Source organism: Theropithecus gelada, chromosome 20 (assembly GCF_003255815.1).
Source record: "Theropithecus gelada isolate Dixy chromosome 20, Tgel_1.0, whole genome shotgun sequence".
Classification (NCBI taxonomy): Eukaryota; Metazoa; Chordata; class Mammalia; order Primates; family Cercopithecidae; genus Theropithecus; species Theropithecus gelada.
Window position 1 is genome coordinate 34,979,102 of NC_037688.1, and position 16,160 is coordinate 34,995,261.

At 38.9% G+C, this 16,160-nt stretch overlaps 1 protein-coding gene across 2 annotated transcripts in view; it reads right to left on the bottom strand.

Moving 5' to 3' along the window:
• ADAMTS18 (ADAM metallopeptidase with thrombospondin type 1 motif 18) overlaps positions 1 to 16,160 on the bottom strand; it is a 152,506-nt gene that overhangs the window by 20,122 nt on the left and 116,224 nt on the right. The gene's annotated exons all lie outside the window — the stretch shown is intronic.

Here is a 16,160-nt window from a genome sequence, read left to right on the forward strand (position 1 = left end):
ATATAAAAGAACATTAGTTCTTGCCTTTTGAGCTTCTAGGACTTACGTTCTGCTGATTAAAAAAGTAGTTTGACAGATTTTCAATGGGCATTTCAAATATATTCCCCTTTCACCTTTTAGACAGATTCTGGAGCTTAAGCCATATATGGCCTGTGGTTTCACTGCAAAACATTTTTAAATGTTGCTGTGAACAGCAGGACATGTTTAAGAAAAAAAAAATGTGTTCAAGAAAAAGACTGTGATGATAAAAGTGTCACCAGTATTAAGCAAAAACAACCAGATGTCAAGCTTCCCCAGACCTTCACTCAAGCCAACCATAAAAGATGATCAATGCAATCAACAAGAAGGGAACTCACACAATCTCCCATTGTCAAACCTGTCTCTGCGTCTGTATCCGTATCCTCCTCCTCCTCCCCTGCTGTCCCTCAGGATGCCCTGTCCTGGCTCCAAGTCCGAGGTCTTTAGTACACACTGATTCCATCTGCCCTCATCTCCACCAGGATGTGACCACCATAGATGCCCCACATGTGGCTACTGAGCGCTTGAAATGCACTCGCGTGGTCAAAGTAAAAGGCCTTTTAATTTAACTTTAAATAACCACATGTGACTAATGGCTACCATATTGGATGCACAGCTACGGATGAAGCCCAGCCTCTGACGCCCATCTCCTATACTAGATTGTCTACTTGGCATCTCCACTTGAATGCTTAAAAGTGTATCAATGTCTAACTTTCCTGCCTCTCCCTGAAGGACTGCTCATAGGCAATACCCTTCCAGCTGATGAGGCCAAAATAAAAACTTGGACCCATTTTAGACTTCTCTTCTTCTGACACTCATATTTAATAGATCAGAAATGGTGTTACTTTAACTTTCACCCTCTCTCATATCTTACCACCTCATGTATGTTGCTGCTGCCCTGATCTAAGCCACTATCATGTCTCTTGTGACCTCCACGGTCAAGACAAAAAAAAATGACTTTTGGGAGGAGGAGAAGCGATATCCCCCAGTGGAGAAGATGAGACAGATTCATATAGACAAACAACAGAGTCACAGTTTCTTGGGTTAAAAATCAAGTGCTAGGGCTGGGCGCGGTGGCTCAGGCCTGTAATCCCAGTACTTTGGGAGGCCGAGGTGAGTGGATCACGAGGTCAGGAGATTGAGACCATCCTGGCTAACACGGTGAAAATCCATCTCTACTAAAAATACAAAACAATTAGCCAGATGTGGCGGCAGGCGCCTGTAGTCTCAGCTACTCGGGAGGCTGAGGCAGGAGAATGGCATGAACTCAGGAGGCGGAGCTTGCAGTGAGCCAAGATCGTGCCACTGCACTCCAGCCTGAGCCACAGAGCAAGACTCCGTCTCAAAAAATCAAGTGCTGTGGATCCTATAAAAGGAATTCAAATGGTTTAGTAAATCTGAGGTGGAAGAGGAAATCACATCATCATCTAAAGAAGCTTTGTAGGTATCACTTATTAATAACAAATCTTGGTGACGATTACAGCAAAGAAGCCACAAAGCAACAAAACCTGAGTTTCTGGCCAGGCATAGTGCCTCACTCCTATCATCCTGGCACTTTGGGAAGCTGAGGCAGGAGGATCTTTTGAGCTCAGGAGTTCAAGATCAGCCTGGGCAACATAGCAAGACCCCATCTCCAAAATAAAATTTAAAAGAACTAGATGTTGTAGTGTATGCCTATAGTCCCAGCTACTTGGGAGGCTGGGGCAGAGAGGACTACTTGAGCTCAGGAGTTGGAAGCTGCAGTGAGCTACAGTCGCACCACTGTACTCCAGCCTGGGCCACAGAGTGAGGCACCGTCTCAAAAACAAAAACAATTAAACCCTTCTGTTTTCTTTGAAGATTTCTATTCCCCCTCTGAAGAGGACAAAACTGTTACACTGCATTTCCCACATCCCCTTTCCTAAACTTGAAAATGAGGATCCTCAGCAAAGTAAAATCCTTGAACTGAAGGTAATACCAGCACTGATCAGAATATTAAACAGCAGTAGGGGAACAAATCCATTGCATAATATCATGGTAATATGAAACTCAAGTATCTGGCCAAAAAAATAACACACAATTTACTGTACATGTTCTTAGGAATCTGCAGCTTTAAATTAACTCATAAAATACACAGTAGCTAGTTGTATGCCTGTGTATGTGTGTTACTATTAGTTTTATGGCCAGTAGCATATAGAGCATATTGTTTATAGTTTATTTCCTTAACATATTAATGCATACAATGAATACAGAAATGAAGGCCTCTTAACTTTACAAAATCAAATGATTCAAGGCTTGCCTTTAATATCTGTATAGCTATAAATTCATATGCAGAGTTCAATGTGTAATCATGTACACTGAAAGACAATATTTGTATAAACCAGCAGAAAGCTGATGTAAGAATTTACTTAACATCAGCTCATAAAGGCCTTGAAAAGGAAGTAAAAACTTAAACAAATAAGTACCAAGACCAAATATATAAAAGATAAGTATGTGCCAATTGTAATATATTATTTGCTTCTCAATAACTAAGATGCTCTTTGCCCCCACCTTTATCCTGTGTTGAGAAGAACAGTGACCAAGAGTCTCCTAGAAATCCTCTTATCTCTTACTGTTTGATGCCTGCAAATACTTAAACCTTTGGAGATTGTCTACTTGGCTCATAGAATCTCTGTGGGAAAGTTTCTCTTTCACCCTGTTCTTAAAAAAAAAATCAGAATTTTCTTAAAGAAATCAAATCCACCCTCAAAAACTGCTACATAATTTATAAAGCCCAGTGCAAAATGAAAATTCAAGAGTCATTGTTTGAAAACTTAAGAATTCAAAACAGTGACAGTGAATCATTAAACCACAGGGTCCTTCCAAGCACGAGGTCCTCTGCAGCTGGGCAGGTCCCATGCCCATGAAGGTAGCCCTGCCCGACTAAATCTAGGTGTTCTCACCTGGATCAGTTTTAAGACAAAATTTAAAATTTTTCAAATTCTAAATGACCCTGCAATCTAACAATGACTTCTCTCTCATTTCATGGCTTGAGAATATAGCTCCCAATTTGGTTGCCTCGATTATATCTCAGCATGTGCTTTAGTGTGTCCATTACCATCAACTGAACCACAGACAACCTCTCCCACTGATGTGGGGAAGCAGGACAATCTTGGAGAGGTGTGCACAAAACCACCTGAGATACTAACTTCCTCTAGGAATGCCAGGGAACACATTTTGGGCAATACATAACTTGAAAATGATCATTCCCATTTTTCACATTTATTTTAAAACATTTTTGGTGACCATGTCAAGAGCAGTCCATTGCTTTTCTCAGCATTCCTGCAGAACACAAACACCCTCAGGGCACAGGAGCACTGCATCCCTCCTGTAATGGCACCACATCACAATAATGCCATTGCTTACAACCCCATGCCGCATGTCAGAGTGTATAGCCAAGCCGTCAAATGCACAAATTTGGAAAGACCGCCAGTGATTCAGTCTACTTAACTGGACTTAGTCCAGAGAATCTTCCAGCCAGCTAGCATGGAGTCTCTAATTTACAGCTGGCAAGCAACCTCCTTAAATGCTTCCAGGTCCTCCATAGAGCTGTTTAATGTCTACCTTTAACACACACCTGACTTCAGACACAACACTCAGCAGCTCTAACCGCAGGGTGCAGAGTTATAAAATTTACAGCTTCTTAAGTTGGAAAACCACAGACAGGGGCTGGAATCTACCAACCATTCTCTGAAGGAAGGGGATGCAGTTTCTGTTTAGAGCACATAAAATTAAAACAAAGGACACCGTGAGTAATCATGGGTAAATAATTTTCCTTCTTTTGCCCCCACTTTTAATTTTTAATGTTAAAACTTTTTAAAATTCCTTCAGTCAGCTTTGCATTTGTTTCATTATTTAAGACCTCTTTTTTTCTTCTTCTTCTTCAAGAAGTTGTCCTCATTTTGCCATAAAGGTTATGGATAGATTTTAAAGACTAGCTATTTAATGCATCCTAAGAAACTCAATTCCTATCCTCAATAATGTATTTGATTGCTTTAAAAATAACAATGCCTATTAAGTGCTTATTGTGTGCCAGGCAAAGCATTGTACTTGCATTATCTCATTTAAAATTGATAATGACCTTATGAAGAAGGCGCTATTAATTCCAATAGTGGAGACGAATAAACCAATACTCAAAGTCACACAGCTAATAAGTCACAGCGACAAGACTCGACTGAAGTCTCTGGTCTTGTTTCATCCTAAAACCTCACATCTTCACTCTCACAACATTGCCTCTCAAGCTTTGAAACACCAAGCCCAGGATTCTAATTTAAAATTTTAAAAACTGTGCTAACTATTGGTAAGACAACACTGGGCCTCCCTGGCGTGCTGTGACGTTTACTTTGTGACACTGGGTTTGAACCTAAGAATTTTATTTCTTGAATGTACTGGCATCAAATTTAAGCATATATGATCTCGTCCATCCATTTTCCCCTGGATTTATTTATAATCATTGTTTCAACAACTGAAATATACTAGACTTTATTGGTTGGCCCTTTTTGATAAAGCCCAAATTGCACCTTACGCTCCTATGTCTCATGGAAGGGATGGTTTTGTGGTGGTGTGGATTCATGTTTTTGTAAGCTCCTGTGATTTTTGGAAACTTTTGTGATGTTAAAATTCAGCCAGTTTTCTTTGACTTCTTATTTGCTTCAAAGCTGGAAGAACATGACCAGGTATCATCATTGCTATTATGTGTGAGTGATTGGATTTGACAAGAGACAGTAATACAAAGACCCTGATCAGGGATTTGGAAATGCATCTGTCAGGCAGCTTCAAAGGTGTGGGCTGACACATTGAACCTTGACTACAGTTCTAATTCGACTCATCAACATTCCTCAGAGTATAGTGAGGAGAAATAAATAGTGTTCTCTAACCCGTCACAAAAGTATTTGCCATGAATTAACCGGAGGCCCCCACTTCAAACAGCAAATGGCAAATCTCTAGACAAATGACGTGCCATTGCAAAAGTACCTCTGAATCGTCCTCTCGAGTTTGACTTTTCTATCATCTGTTCTGAATTAATTCTCCATTACTTCTCTGCTGCTTTTGTGTCTTGTGTCTTCACTCAGTCCATGCTACTTGGCTAATATCCCTTCCCTTACACTGATTGTATCTTGAGGCACTTCCTTACTCATTTCAGCCCCTTTACCTTGGGGAGAATTCAGCAGGCAGAGTCACAAAGGAGCTGGATGACAAGGTAATACTTCGTCAATGGTGCTCACACTGTCATCTCATTGATCAATGTGCCTGTCCACCTGGTCCCCACCACCCCATCATCTCCTTTGGCCAAAGAGTGGAGGAAGCTGTTTATTATAGTAATTTTCTTTAGATGTCTCTTCCTGCCTTGAAACTAGCCTGTGGTTAACCTATTTCTCACTCACTGTCATGAGAAAGGCTCTGGTACTTTTCAGCTTCAGGATTCTCCCTTATTACACTAGGAACGGGCTTTCAAAGAGTTAAACACCTTTTTCTTCTGCTAAACATAGAGAAAAAAAAAAATCCTAACATAAACGAGAGCTTTTCTATTTTTCAAAACTTTTTGAAAAAGGAATGCTGTAAAAACACAGGTGGTCATATTTCAGCCATAGAACAGCAACCTGTATTATCATGTCATACTGAATCACTTTGTTTATCAGACAGGGATGAAGTTACTTTATAATGAAACACTCATGATGAATTTTCTCACCTCCACTCCAACTGCATGACAGCTTGATAGAGAATGTGACTCATTCATTGTTGTGTGTGTGTGTGTGTGTGAGAGAGAGAGAGATACAGACAAAGAGACAGAGAAAGATTGAAATGGGGGGAAAGGAAGAGGAGAGAAAGGAGGAACATGAGCTAGTAAGATACCTCATCTCTAGTCACTTCTAGAGAATGTGTCATCTCTAAGTGGACACCTTAGCTAATCGTGAAAAAAATAAAACCAAAACTTGTGTATGTGTTAATTCTTACTGCTAAGGTCTCCTAAAATTGTATGTTAAACAGGCCTTTTCCATATTGCTTAAACAAAGGACAAAGTCAGTGATCTTAAATTACCTACACCTAAACCTCAACATGGAAAAACAATGTTTTCAGCCATACTCAAAAAGTCCAGCATATATATGTCTACTTCAGATGAACTGTCAACAAAGCCTTGTGAAAGTGTCACTCTCATCTTCAGTTTTCACAATTCCATCACTTGAAAAATTAATTTCTTACAACACACACACACTTAATTTAGATATTCGGGGTGAAGAATTAAAATAGATTTAGTTTTTCTCAGTATTCCCAAATGCGTTTGGGAATAAAATAAACATAATGCGGTCACTGATACATAATATCCTAAACTCTATTAAAATAAAAGCTAAATTTAAATCTTCTGGATGACTAACAAGTCCACTAGTTCAATGAGAGATTCCTTAGTCTTTATGCCAGACTTATGTTGTAGAAAATAAGTTGAAATACGTGGAAATGATTTAGTTTTATATTAGCTACATCCATAGTGATCTCAGAAACTATGATTGCTAAATCAATATTTACTTTTATGCTAACGTGTGCATGTACATGACTAATTTTTTTTTTCTGGGAAATACAGAAATACATGGTCAAGAAAATTATCTCCTTTTCTCCAAGTCACTTATATGCATATATTTGTATGTATTTCAAGATCAAAAAGTTGATTGATTTAAATAATGCCTAAGAAATTTAAGACCTAAGACAGTCATACAAATCCTTGGTTACCCTTAGGTATTTCCCTTTGCCACCAAGGAAATCAGTGGGGCCAGCACTGTATACATTGACATCCACCTGTTTCAAATGTTGAAACCATTTAGAGCCAAGGATCCAAGGAGAATGGATGTCTGTAATACAGACTGCATTTTAAAATTGGACTGGCATGTGACTTAGTGATAAAAGTGAAGTTCTGTTTTCTATTTAGCTTAAATTTTGAGCTTCCCATGAAGACATTCTGTAAAGTTTTGACATATAAATATAACCAGAAGCAGAAGACACTTTTATTTGGCATCAAACCATGCACTTATTTCTTGGGGTTAAGTGACAGCAGTCGATTATTTCCAGGATTGTATTATCCTGCCTTGTACTAGAAAATACCAGGAAATAAGTGGAATGATCGGCAAACTCAACACCCTGAAAGGGTAAATTGCTATTCATCTAGATTGAGGTAAGTCCACTGTGAACTAACTGGTCAGTGACTTCCTAGGTTTAAGTTACTCACTTTGGGAAAGCAAGTGTTTTAGGAAGCTCACTGATTCCTCAAATGCATTTTAGGAGATCAAATTTCATTACTTTAAACGCTGTTTGCGGCACTTGACTTTAAACCATATGGTTGTCAAGGCCAGTCTCAAGAGATGATCAAATACAATGGTTTTTAAAATGTGTATTACAGAAGCCTCGGGATCTTCAGAGGACTTCAGGGCTGAAATGGGGTAAGGACAGGCTGGGTTCTCGTCCCTTCACTCCTGGCTTCAGTGAAAGAAGCTCTCCTTTCATTTTATTTTTTGCTTCCATGGAAGATTTCTTCAATTTGAAAGAAGATTGCACTTTTTAAATGGACGAATGAATTTTATCATTGGATGCTGTTCACTCAATACATTTTCTTAAACATCCCACGATGTTCCAGATACTGTGTCAATTGTGCAAGCTACAATGATAACTAAGTCATTGTTTGATAACGCAGGGTTTGGGGGTGCTGTAAAAGGACTTCAGGACAGTGCTATAGGACACAGTGGGAGACATTAGTTCACCTGGGGAAATCATTTCTGAAATGAGGAAACTGGGACTCTGATCATTTCAGCGATTTTTCCAAAGTCACATAGTTTGTAGCAGAACAACCTATATCCCAGCTATTTATGCAGATACTCCTTGTCTAACCCGTGTTGCTTCCTGAAAGAATGGAATCCACGTACCAACGCTTGTTTTTTACATTATTTAAAGACTTAAGGCTATAAAGTTTTGGTGATATAATTTATGTCTTAATCTTTTTTTTTCTTTTTCTTTGGAGACAGGGTCTCTGTTACCCAGGCTGGAGTGCAGTGGCACAATCATAGCTTACTGCAGTCCGCCTCCCAGGTTCAAGGGATCTTCCCTCCTCAGCCTCCCAAATAGCTGGGACTAGTGGCATGCACCACCACTCCCAGCTAATTTTTGTATTCTCATGGAGACAGGGTTTTGTCATGTTTCCCAGGCTGGTCTCAAACTCCTGTGCTCAAGCAATCCACCTGCCTCAGCCTCCCAAAGTACTGGAATTTTTGCACTTGACCCCTCTTATACCTTAAACATTTATGCATCTCCAATATCTAATACAGGGCTGGACAATGAATGTTTAATTTTTTAAACCAGACAATGAGAGGAAGTGAACAGAAGAACATTGTTTTGATAATTACCTACATCAATACACATGAAAGCAGATGAAAATGAAATTTAGCAAGATATGGGGAGAATATGATGTCATACATATGAAAGGGAAAAAAAAGAGGAACATTAATCTCACAGTGCCATCCTCATGCATTTTGGGAAGCATACACTTCTGCTGAATTTTATGTCATCATAAGGACTTAGTGAATATGCCATAATTTTAGGTCACCAAAAGAGAGAGTGCTTTCATTCACAGATTTATTCTTTCTGTGGATGGAACAGCATTTTTCATTTTAGTAGGTTCCCACAGTGATTTTAGCATTTCACGAGATTATAAAAAAGATTTAACATTTTTATATTGGAGTAAATATATATTTGGCTCCAAAAGTATTCATTTTGGCTCAATTCATACTTCTTGTATGGAAAGACCTATGAACTTAATTTAACTTCCTTTAAAGAATACAGCCATGGATCACTTGGATATCAATATACAGTCCAGTTTTGGGAAAATATAATTTATTGCTTATTATAATTTTATGTTTTTAGAATATCTGTGTTCCATCCATTTTGGAGAGATACAAGCATCAGCTAAAAACTGACCAGCAATTTGATGATGTTCTCTAGAGTACAATAAAGTGTAATTTAAATACCAAAGGCATTAACCCAAATTATCTGGAAAGATATCATAAACAAAATACTAGGTTACTGGAGGGGTTTTTTTTTTTTTTTTTTGCTTCAAATATATTTGCAACTTTTGAATGAAACCATAACTCCTTTAAAAATATAAGCAAGGCATGTCCAATTAATCATACAAGTTTCCATCTAGATTGTTTTCAGATAGGTCAGATTCCTTGGACATTAAGTTCTTCTTGAATCTATTGGTAGAAAGTGCATAAGGAAATATTTTGGAAAACAATAAGCAAGCAAATATGACCTTATTCCACTGTGAAGAAGCTACAATTTTGTATTACTGGAGATATTTCTGTAGTTCTTTTATGTAGTAGTAAATAATTACTTTTAAAAACATATGATATATATATCCAATTGAACCTGGGGAAGACTTTGTTTTTATGATTTTATTTCGATCTACTCAACATTTGTCCTTACACCTTATCTTTGTTACTGTTGTCATTCAAGGTGCTGTATTATTTACAAAGAGATAGATTGATGAACCAGATCAATTTTATAGAACTCTATCACCAAAGGAGGCCAATCTTCCATTCCTCAAAAATAACTTTTTTTTTTTTTTTTTTTTTTTTTTTGAGATGGAGTTGCGTTCTTGTCTCCTAGGCTGGAGTGCAATGGCACAGTCTCAGCTCACCGCAACCTCTGCCTCCTGGGTTCAAGCAATTCTTCCTGCCTCTGCCTCCCAAGTAGCTAGGATTATAGGCGCCCGCCACCATGCCCAGCTAAATTTTGTATTTTTAGTAGAGACAGGGTTTCACCATGTTGGCCGAGCTGGTCTCAAACTCCTGACCGCAGGTGATCTACCCATGTTGGCCTCCCAAAAGTGCTGGGATTGCCAGCATGAGCCACTGTGCCCGGCCATCTCAAAAATAACTTGTAACTATCAGGAAAAATCTTACACCTGGTGAAAAATCTAAACGTTTAGTTTTTGTCAGGGCTAAATCATGTAGATGAATGACATATGGAGCTGTGCATGGATTAAACAAAGCACAAATAAAATGGCTCAGCTTGAAGCTTATCTAATGTTCAGTGACAGCATGTCAATGGCCTGGCTAATGTGGTCAACAGACAATGGGAGATTTCAGGGTCTAAAGGTGAAAGTGAGAAGGAACTCCATCTCTGTTTTACACTTTCCATCATTTCTTGTCTCATTCTTTGTTGTGGTTCTCCCACAGATAATATCAGTTTAACACAAAGCTTAAATCACAAACAGAATTGTGGAAGCCTGCTGAATGGTTCTGTGTCTATGAACAAAACTGGAGAGACAAACAGCAGAGAAAATGGTTGTCATTAAGCGGTAAAAAACGTATTTCTCATCAGGAGTGATTTGCACTTTGTTCTGAGTACCCATGGCAGAGATTGTGAGACACATGTGCCCCCGTTTCCCTATTCAGGTTCACTTTCAGCCACAGAACTTGGTTTGTGTACATTTGCTTTGAGGTGGATTGAAGGCCCCTTGGCAAAAATTAATGAAGTCCTGCTCTCTAAAACGGGTACCTTCAAGAACACAATATATCTAAAAGATGACTGAAAAAATCCAGAAATCTTTAATAGGAGAGTTCAACTCCTATGACTTAGGTTTAATTAACATATAATATCAGGGGCTGGATTCACTGTTGAGCTCCAGACTATCCTGGCCATAGTCTATTTTGATTGGGAATTGCTTATCTCTTCCTCTCAAATAAAAATGCTGAGAGGGTTGGGAGAACATCTCCTAATGACAGCTTCTTTCGAGTAGGTGGTATGAGATCTTTGAGGCATGTGATGGGACTAGGTATCTCCAGTTAGAAAGATGATGGGAGTTAACTCATGATCAAGGTTGCAAACTCAAATATCTCCTGGGACGAGAGGTTTTCTTAAGAATTTCAAAAATTCGTATGTAAGAAGTCACCTGATACTAAAGCATTAATCTATTTTGTCCATTTTAATATTATACATGGCTGGGCACGGTGCACACCTATAATCCCAGCACTGTGGGAGGCCGAGGCAGGTGGATCACTTGAGGTCAGGAGATCCCTAAACCTGTTTCCAGTCATCCTCAAGACAATGATATAGTGGTAAAACCATCCTCCAAAACAACCTCCAGAACATCCTCCAAAACATCACTTGAGGTCAGGAGTTCAAGACCAGCCTGACCAACATGGTAAATCCTCATCTCTACTAAAAAAAATATAATAATAATACAAAATGAGCCAGGCATGGTGGTACATGCCTGTAATCCCAGCTACTTGGGAGGCTGAGGCAGGAGCATCTCTTGAACCTGGAAGGTGGAGGCTGCAGTGAGCCAAGACTGGGCCACTGCACTTCAGCCTGGGCAACTTTTGCACTTCTGCCTCAAAAAATACATATATTTATATTTTATATTCAAATATATAAATGTATGTTATATATTTATATGTAGATATATATATCATATATATCTCATATATGATATATATGATATATATTTTGTATAATATATCACTATATATCTCATATATTCTGTATACTACATATTTTATATATCACTATATATCTCATATATTATATATTATATATATATACACATACAATGTGGGCCTAGGGCTGAACTTGATTGTGATCACCAGTTTGCTAAATATGGTCTCAGGTTTCATATATATATAAAATATATGTGATGTACTCAGAGGGCAAAATAATGGCAATAGTAATAAACATCATGGCCTAAGTACTTTGTAGGCACTGAACTTATCTTCAGTTATCCTTATAATGGCCCTAATAATTAGCTGGTATTGTTTGCCCATTTTACAAATACAGACATTACGTGACACAGAGATTAAGAAACTTGCCCAAGTTATATAGCTAGTTAAGAGTCTGTACTCTCAGCCATTCCCTGTGTAGAACATCTCAGAATTTAAGGTTGTGTGTTTTATTTTTAATTGTCTGCTACTCTTCTTCCTTAGTAAATATTTAAGGCTAGTACTACTTAATCACTACTCTTGGGAGTAGAAATGAAGGGAGACTAACCCTTCATTTTCTACCACCACGGCCTAAAAAAAAGTATTTCTGTATTATCTACTAATAGTCCTTTAATGTTACGGAAAATGCTATGCTTCTGAAATCTGAATAATAGATTGCGTGGTCTTAAAACTGTGAAACTGGCACTTAGTGGGTTTTTCTGGTTGCCTCCACAGAGGGTATCAAATGTCATCAAGGGAATAAAGTTGCAAAGCCTACTGTAAACTGAATTTGCATAGCTCTTGTGTATGAGATTCAGACAGATCTAAGATACCTTAAAATCTGGATAGAAACATACACGATTGGAGCAACAGCAGGAAGAACAGCTAGGATGCCATCCCTGTTGCCATGAATGAGGGCATCTCCACTCTCATGTCTGTGGGTGTGCAAGTGCAGGGCACAAATACAAGACTAGATGAGAGATTTGCATCTACATACAAACGCCCTCACATCTGTGAAGATCCTATTTCCAGCACCAGCACGCCTCTCCATGCCAGGTGCGTTCTCCTCTTTATTGGTGGTGTCAACCAAGGCTCAATATTTCTTCACAAGGCACATTCTGGATATTGCAATTATTTGGCTTCTCCCAAGAGGCAGCTTATCAGAGAAAAGTTGGATCCAAGTGCCCTGCTCAGTTAACAAATGATATACTGCTATACTCTTTTAGGTATTTTTAGGAACTGATTTGCATATTCATTCCAAGGCTTTTTTTCATGCATTAAACACATACTCAATTGCCTACTTGACAGCTACTCTTGAATATCTAAGATACACTGCAAATATATGGCGGCTAAAATGGAATTTTCCCTTATCCCTAAACCTGTTTCCAGTCATCCTCAAGACAATGATAGTGGTAAAACCATCCTCCAAATGCTTGGGGAAAAAACCTGAGACTCTACCACATCTTTCTCTCTCAGAGTTCATTTCTTATACATCTCTAGTAACTTTTCTAGCTTCCAATTCTCTACTATAATACACTGCAAACAGATCCACATCCTGCCGCCTTCACAGTCACCACCTGTTTCAGCGTCTGTCACTCCTTACCTGGAATTCTAGAACCATTTTCCTATTTCCCCAGTTTGCTTCTTGCCTCTTAATCACTTATTTACATAGCAGCCTGGTTGAATTTTTTTTTTTTTTTTTTTTTTTTTTTTTTTTTTTTTTTTTTTTTGAGATGGAGTCTTGCTCTGATGCCAGACTGGAGTGCAGTAGCGCGATCTGGGCTCACTGCTAACTCTGCCTCCCGGTTCAAGTGGTTCTCCCGCCTCAGCTTCCCGAGTAGCAGGGACTACAGGCATGCACCACATGCCCGGCTAATTTTTGTATTTTTTAGTAGAGACGAGGTTTCACCATGTTGGCCAGGATGGTGTAAACCACTCTCTTTCTTGAAATCCTGATGTTGTTATTGGGATGAAATCCAAACTCCTTACCATGGCTTATATTAGCTGTGGGCCACCCCCGCCCCCACTATACCCATCTCACACCTCAATACTTTCTTTCCTCACTACGCTATAGTTAGATTCACCTATTTTTTAGTTCTTCTAAAATATTAAGTTGATTCTCCACATGAGGTTTTATTTATTCGGAGACAGTCTCGCTCTACCACCCAGGCTGGAGCGCAGTCGTGCGATCTCGGCTTATTGCAACCTCTGCCTCCCAGGCTCAAATGATTCTCCTGCCTCATCCTCCCAAGTAGCTGGGACTACAGGCATGCACCACCACGCCTGGCTAATTTTTGTATTTTTAGTAGAAACAGCGTTTCACCATGTTGGCCGGTCTGATCTCATAATCCTGGACTCAAGTAATCCACCCACCTCAGCATCCCAAAGTGCTGAGATTACAGGGATGAGCCACCATACCCATCTGGGGTTTTAAATTGTTGCTTCCTCTGCCTGAATTTCCTCTACTCTTTACCTGGCTGGTTCTTCTCATCCTTCAAGTTTCACCTCACATGGTAATTCTCAGATAATTCCTCACCAACTCTCTAATTCAAACAGTCTCTCTCTTTTTTTTTTTTTCTTATACTTTATTTTCTCTCAAAGAACCTACCACAATCTATACATCTGTCTTTGTTTATATATTCATTTGTGTAATGCTGTACTGTACCTTCCAACATTCTAAGTTTCATTACAGCAGGAGAATTTTCTTTTCTGTTTATCTACTACTATACACCCAGTTTACTATCAATGTGAAACACAAGAGCAGCTCAGTGCATGTGACACAGAGGAACGCAGTGATTTCTTTTGTTTGAGACGGAGTTTCACTCACTCTGTTGCCCGGGCTGGAGTGCAGTGGTGCCATCTCGGCTCACTGCAACCTGTGCCTCCCAGGTTCAAGCAATTCTCCTGCCTCCACCTCCTGACTAGCTGGGATTACAGGCGTGCACCACTACACCCAGCTAATTTTTGTATTTTTAGTAGAGATGGGGGTTCTGCCACGTTATCCCAGCTGGTCTCAAACTCCTGGCCTCAAGTGATCCACCTGCCTCAGTTGATTTCTTAATGTATGGACATTTTCACTATTCTGCTTTCTGAAGTTCTAGCAAATCTAAGAATCCATTAGGGAAACCAAGATGTCATCTGATTTCACCCACCATAACTCAACACACAGAATACAAACTCCCACACACTGGGTAAGAGAAATTCATTTCTATTTCTTTCCCCATAAACCACTGTGAGCTGCAGAAGGTCAATACCAATATCATGGTACATGGTATTTGTTCAAAGAATTACCCAGTCCCACCGTGCATGGAACGGAGAAAGATAATAAATTGAGTGCTTCAGTTTAGACAAAAGAAGTAGCTGCCTCTGAAAAACTGCCTTATTAATCACTTATCTGACCAAAATACCCCGAGATGATTGAGGACACAGCATGCTGTCAGCCCAGAAAACAAGCACTATGTGCCTTTCCTCAGCACCAAGAACACGGTAAGTGCCAATAGTCTTACGTGAACTAACATACGTAAGATAGAGGAAAATAAATTATTTCAAGTAAAAATCATTAGACAACTTTATGAACACAATCTTCCTAATAGTCACTTTTCAGATCAACCCTCTAGTTGCCACAGATCTAGGTCAGTGTCAGTCAAAATACACGCATACGTTCTCAGTGTTTTATGAATTCAAATCTGGATGACAGATGTTTCCAAATAGCAAACTCTCTATCCCCCACCTCTAGTAGGCTTTGTACCTCCCACAGAGTTCAAGCATTTCACATTGAGAAAAACCATATAATGACAAGTAGCTGAGCCTTGCCAGTATTGGTGATATATTAGGATAATGGTGTGGGCAAGTGAGTCAGAAAGATTTATGTTCAAACCTCAGTCCTACCACTTACATGTAACACAATCTCTTTAAGGCTCGGTTTTCTCATCTGTACAATGGGGATTAAGTAACAATACCTACATTCCTAAGGTTGTTGTGGGCATTCAAGAAATGAATGCATGAAACTGATCACAGAATGCCTGAACCTACTCTATTATAGTCATAATAATAATGATAATAATAACAGTTGCATTGATCTTGATCTTATGTTTATTTGAGAAGAGAACAGTAATCTGAGTGTTACACAGATCTCATACTCCTGGGTGGAAAATATTTTGACTCCACTTCAGCTCTGTTTTTTTCCTGGTTGTATGAGATAGGCAAGTCTTTTAATCTTTTTTCACACTTGATTCCTTATTTTTCTGGTTAGTGAAGTCCATTTTCTACCTCGATTTCACAGGTAAGAAACTGAAGCTTAAAATGACTCATCAGAGTACCTGGATATGTAAGTGCTCAGTATCATTTCTAGACAACCTAAAGCAAATCACTTGCCTGTAAGAGCCAACAGTCAGCCCCATTTTACAAACAGAGAAAAAGCACTCAGAAACATGATGAGGACTAAAAAAAATGTTTCTATGATAACAACCTTGCAGGTCATTTCCAGATATGTTGGTTCTTTTAATTATCATTTTTATTACCCTTTTTTTCCTTTTCTTATCTATGGGGAAGCTACAACCTACAAAATCATGATAGTTCAGTATGACGAAACTCTGCTGACACCCAAGCAAGCATTTTCTCTACTATTAATCCCTTCTCCTAGTCCAGTTGACCTATGTTATGAAT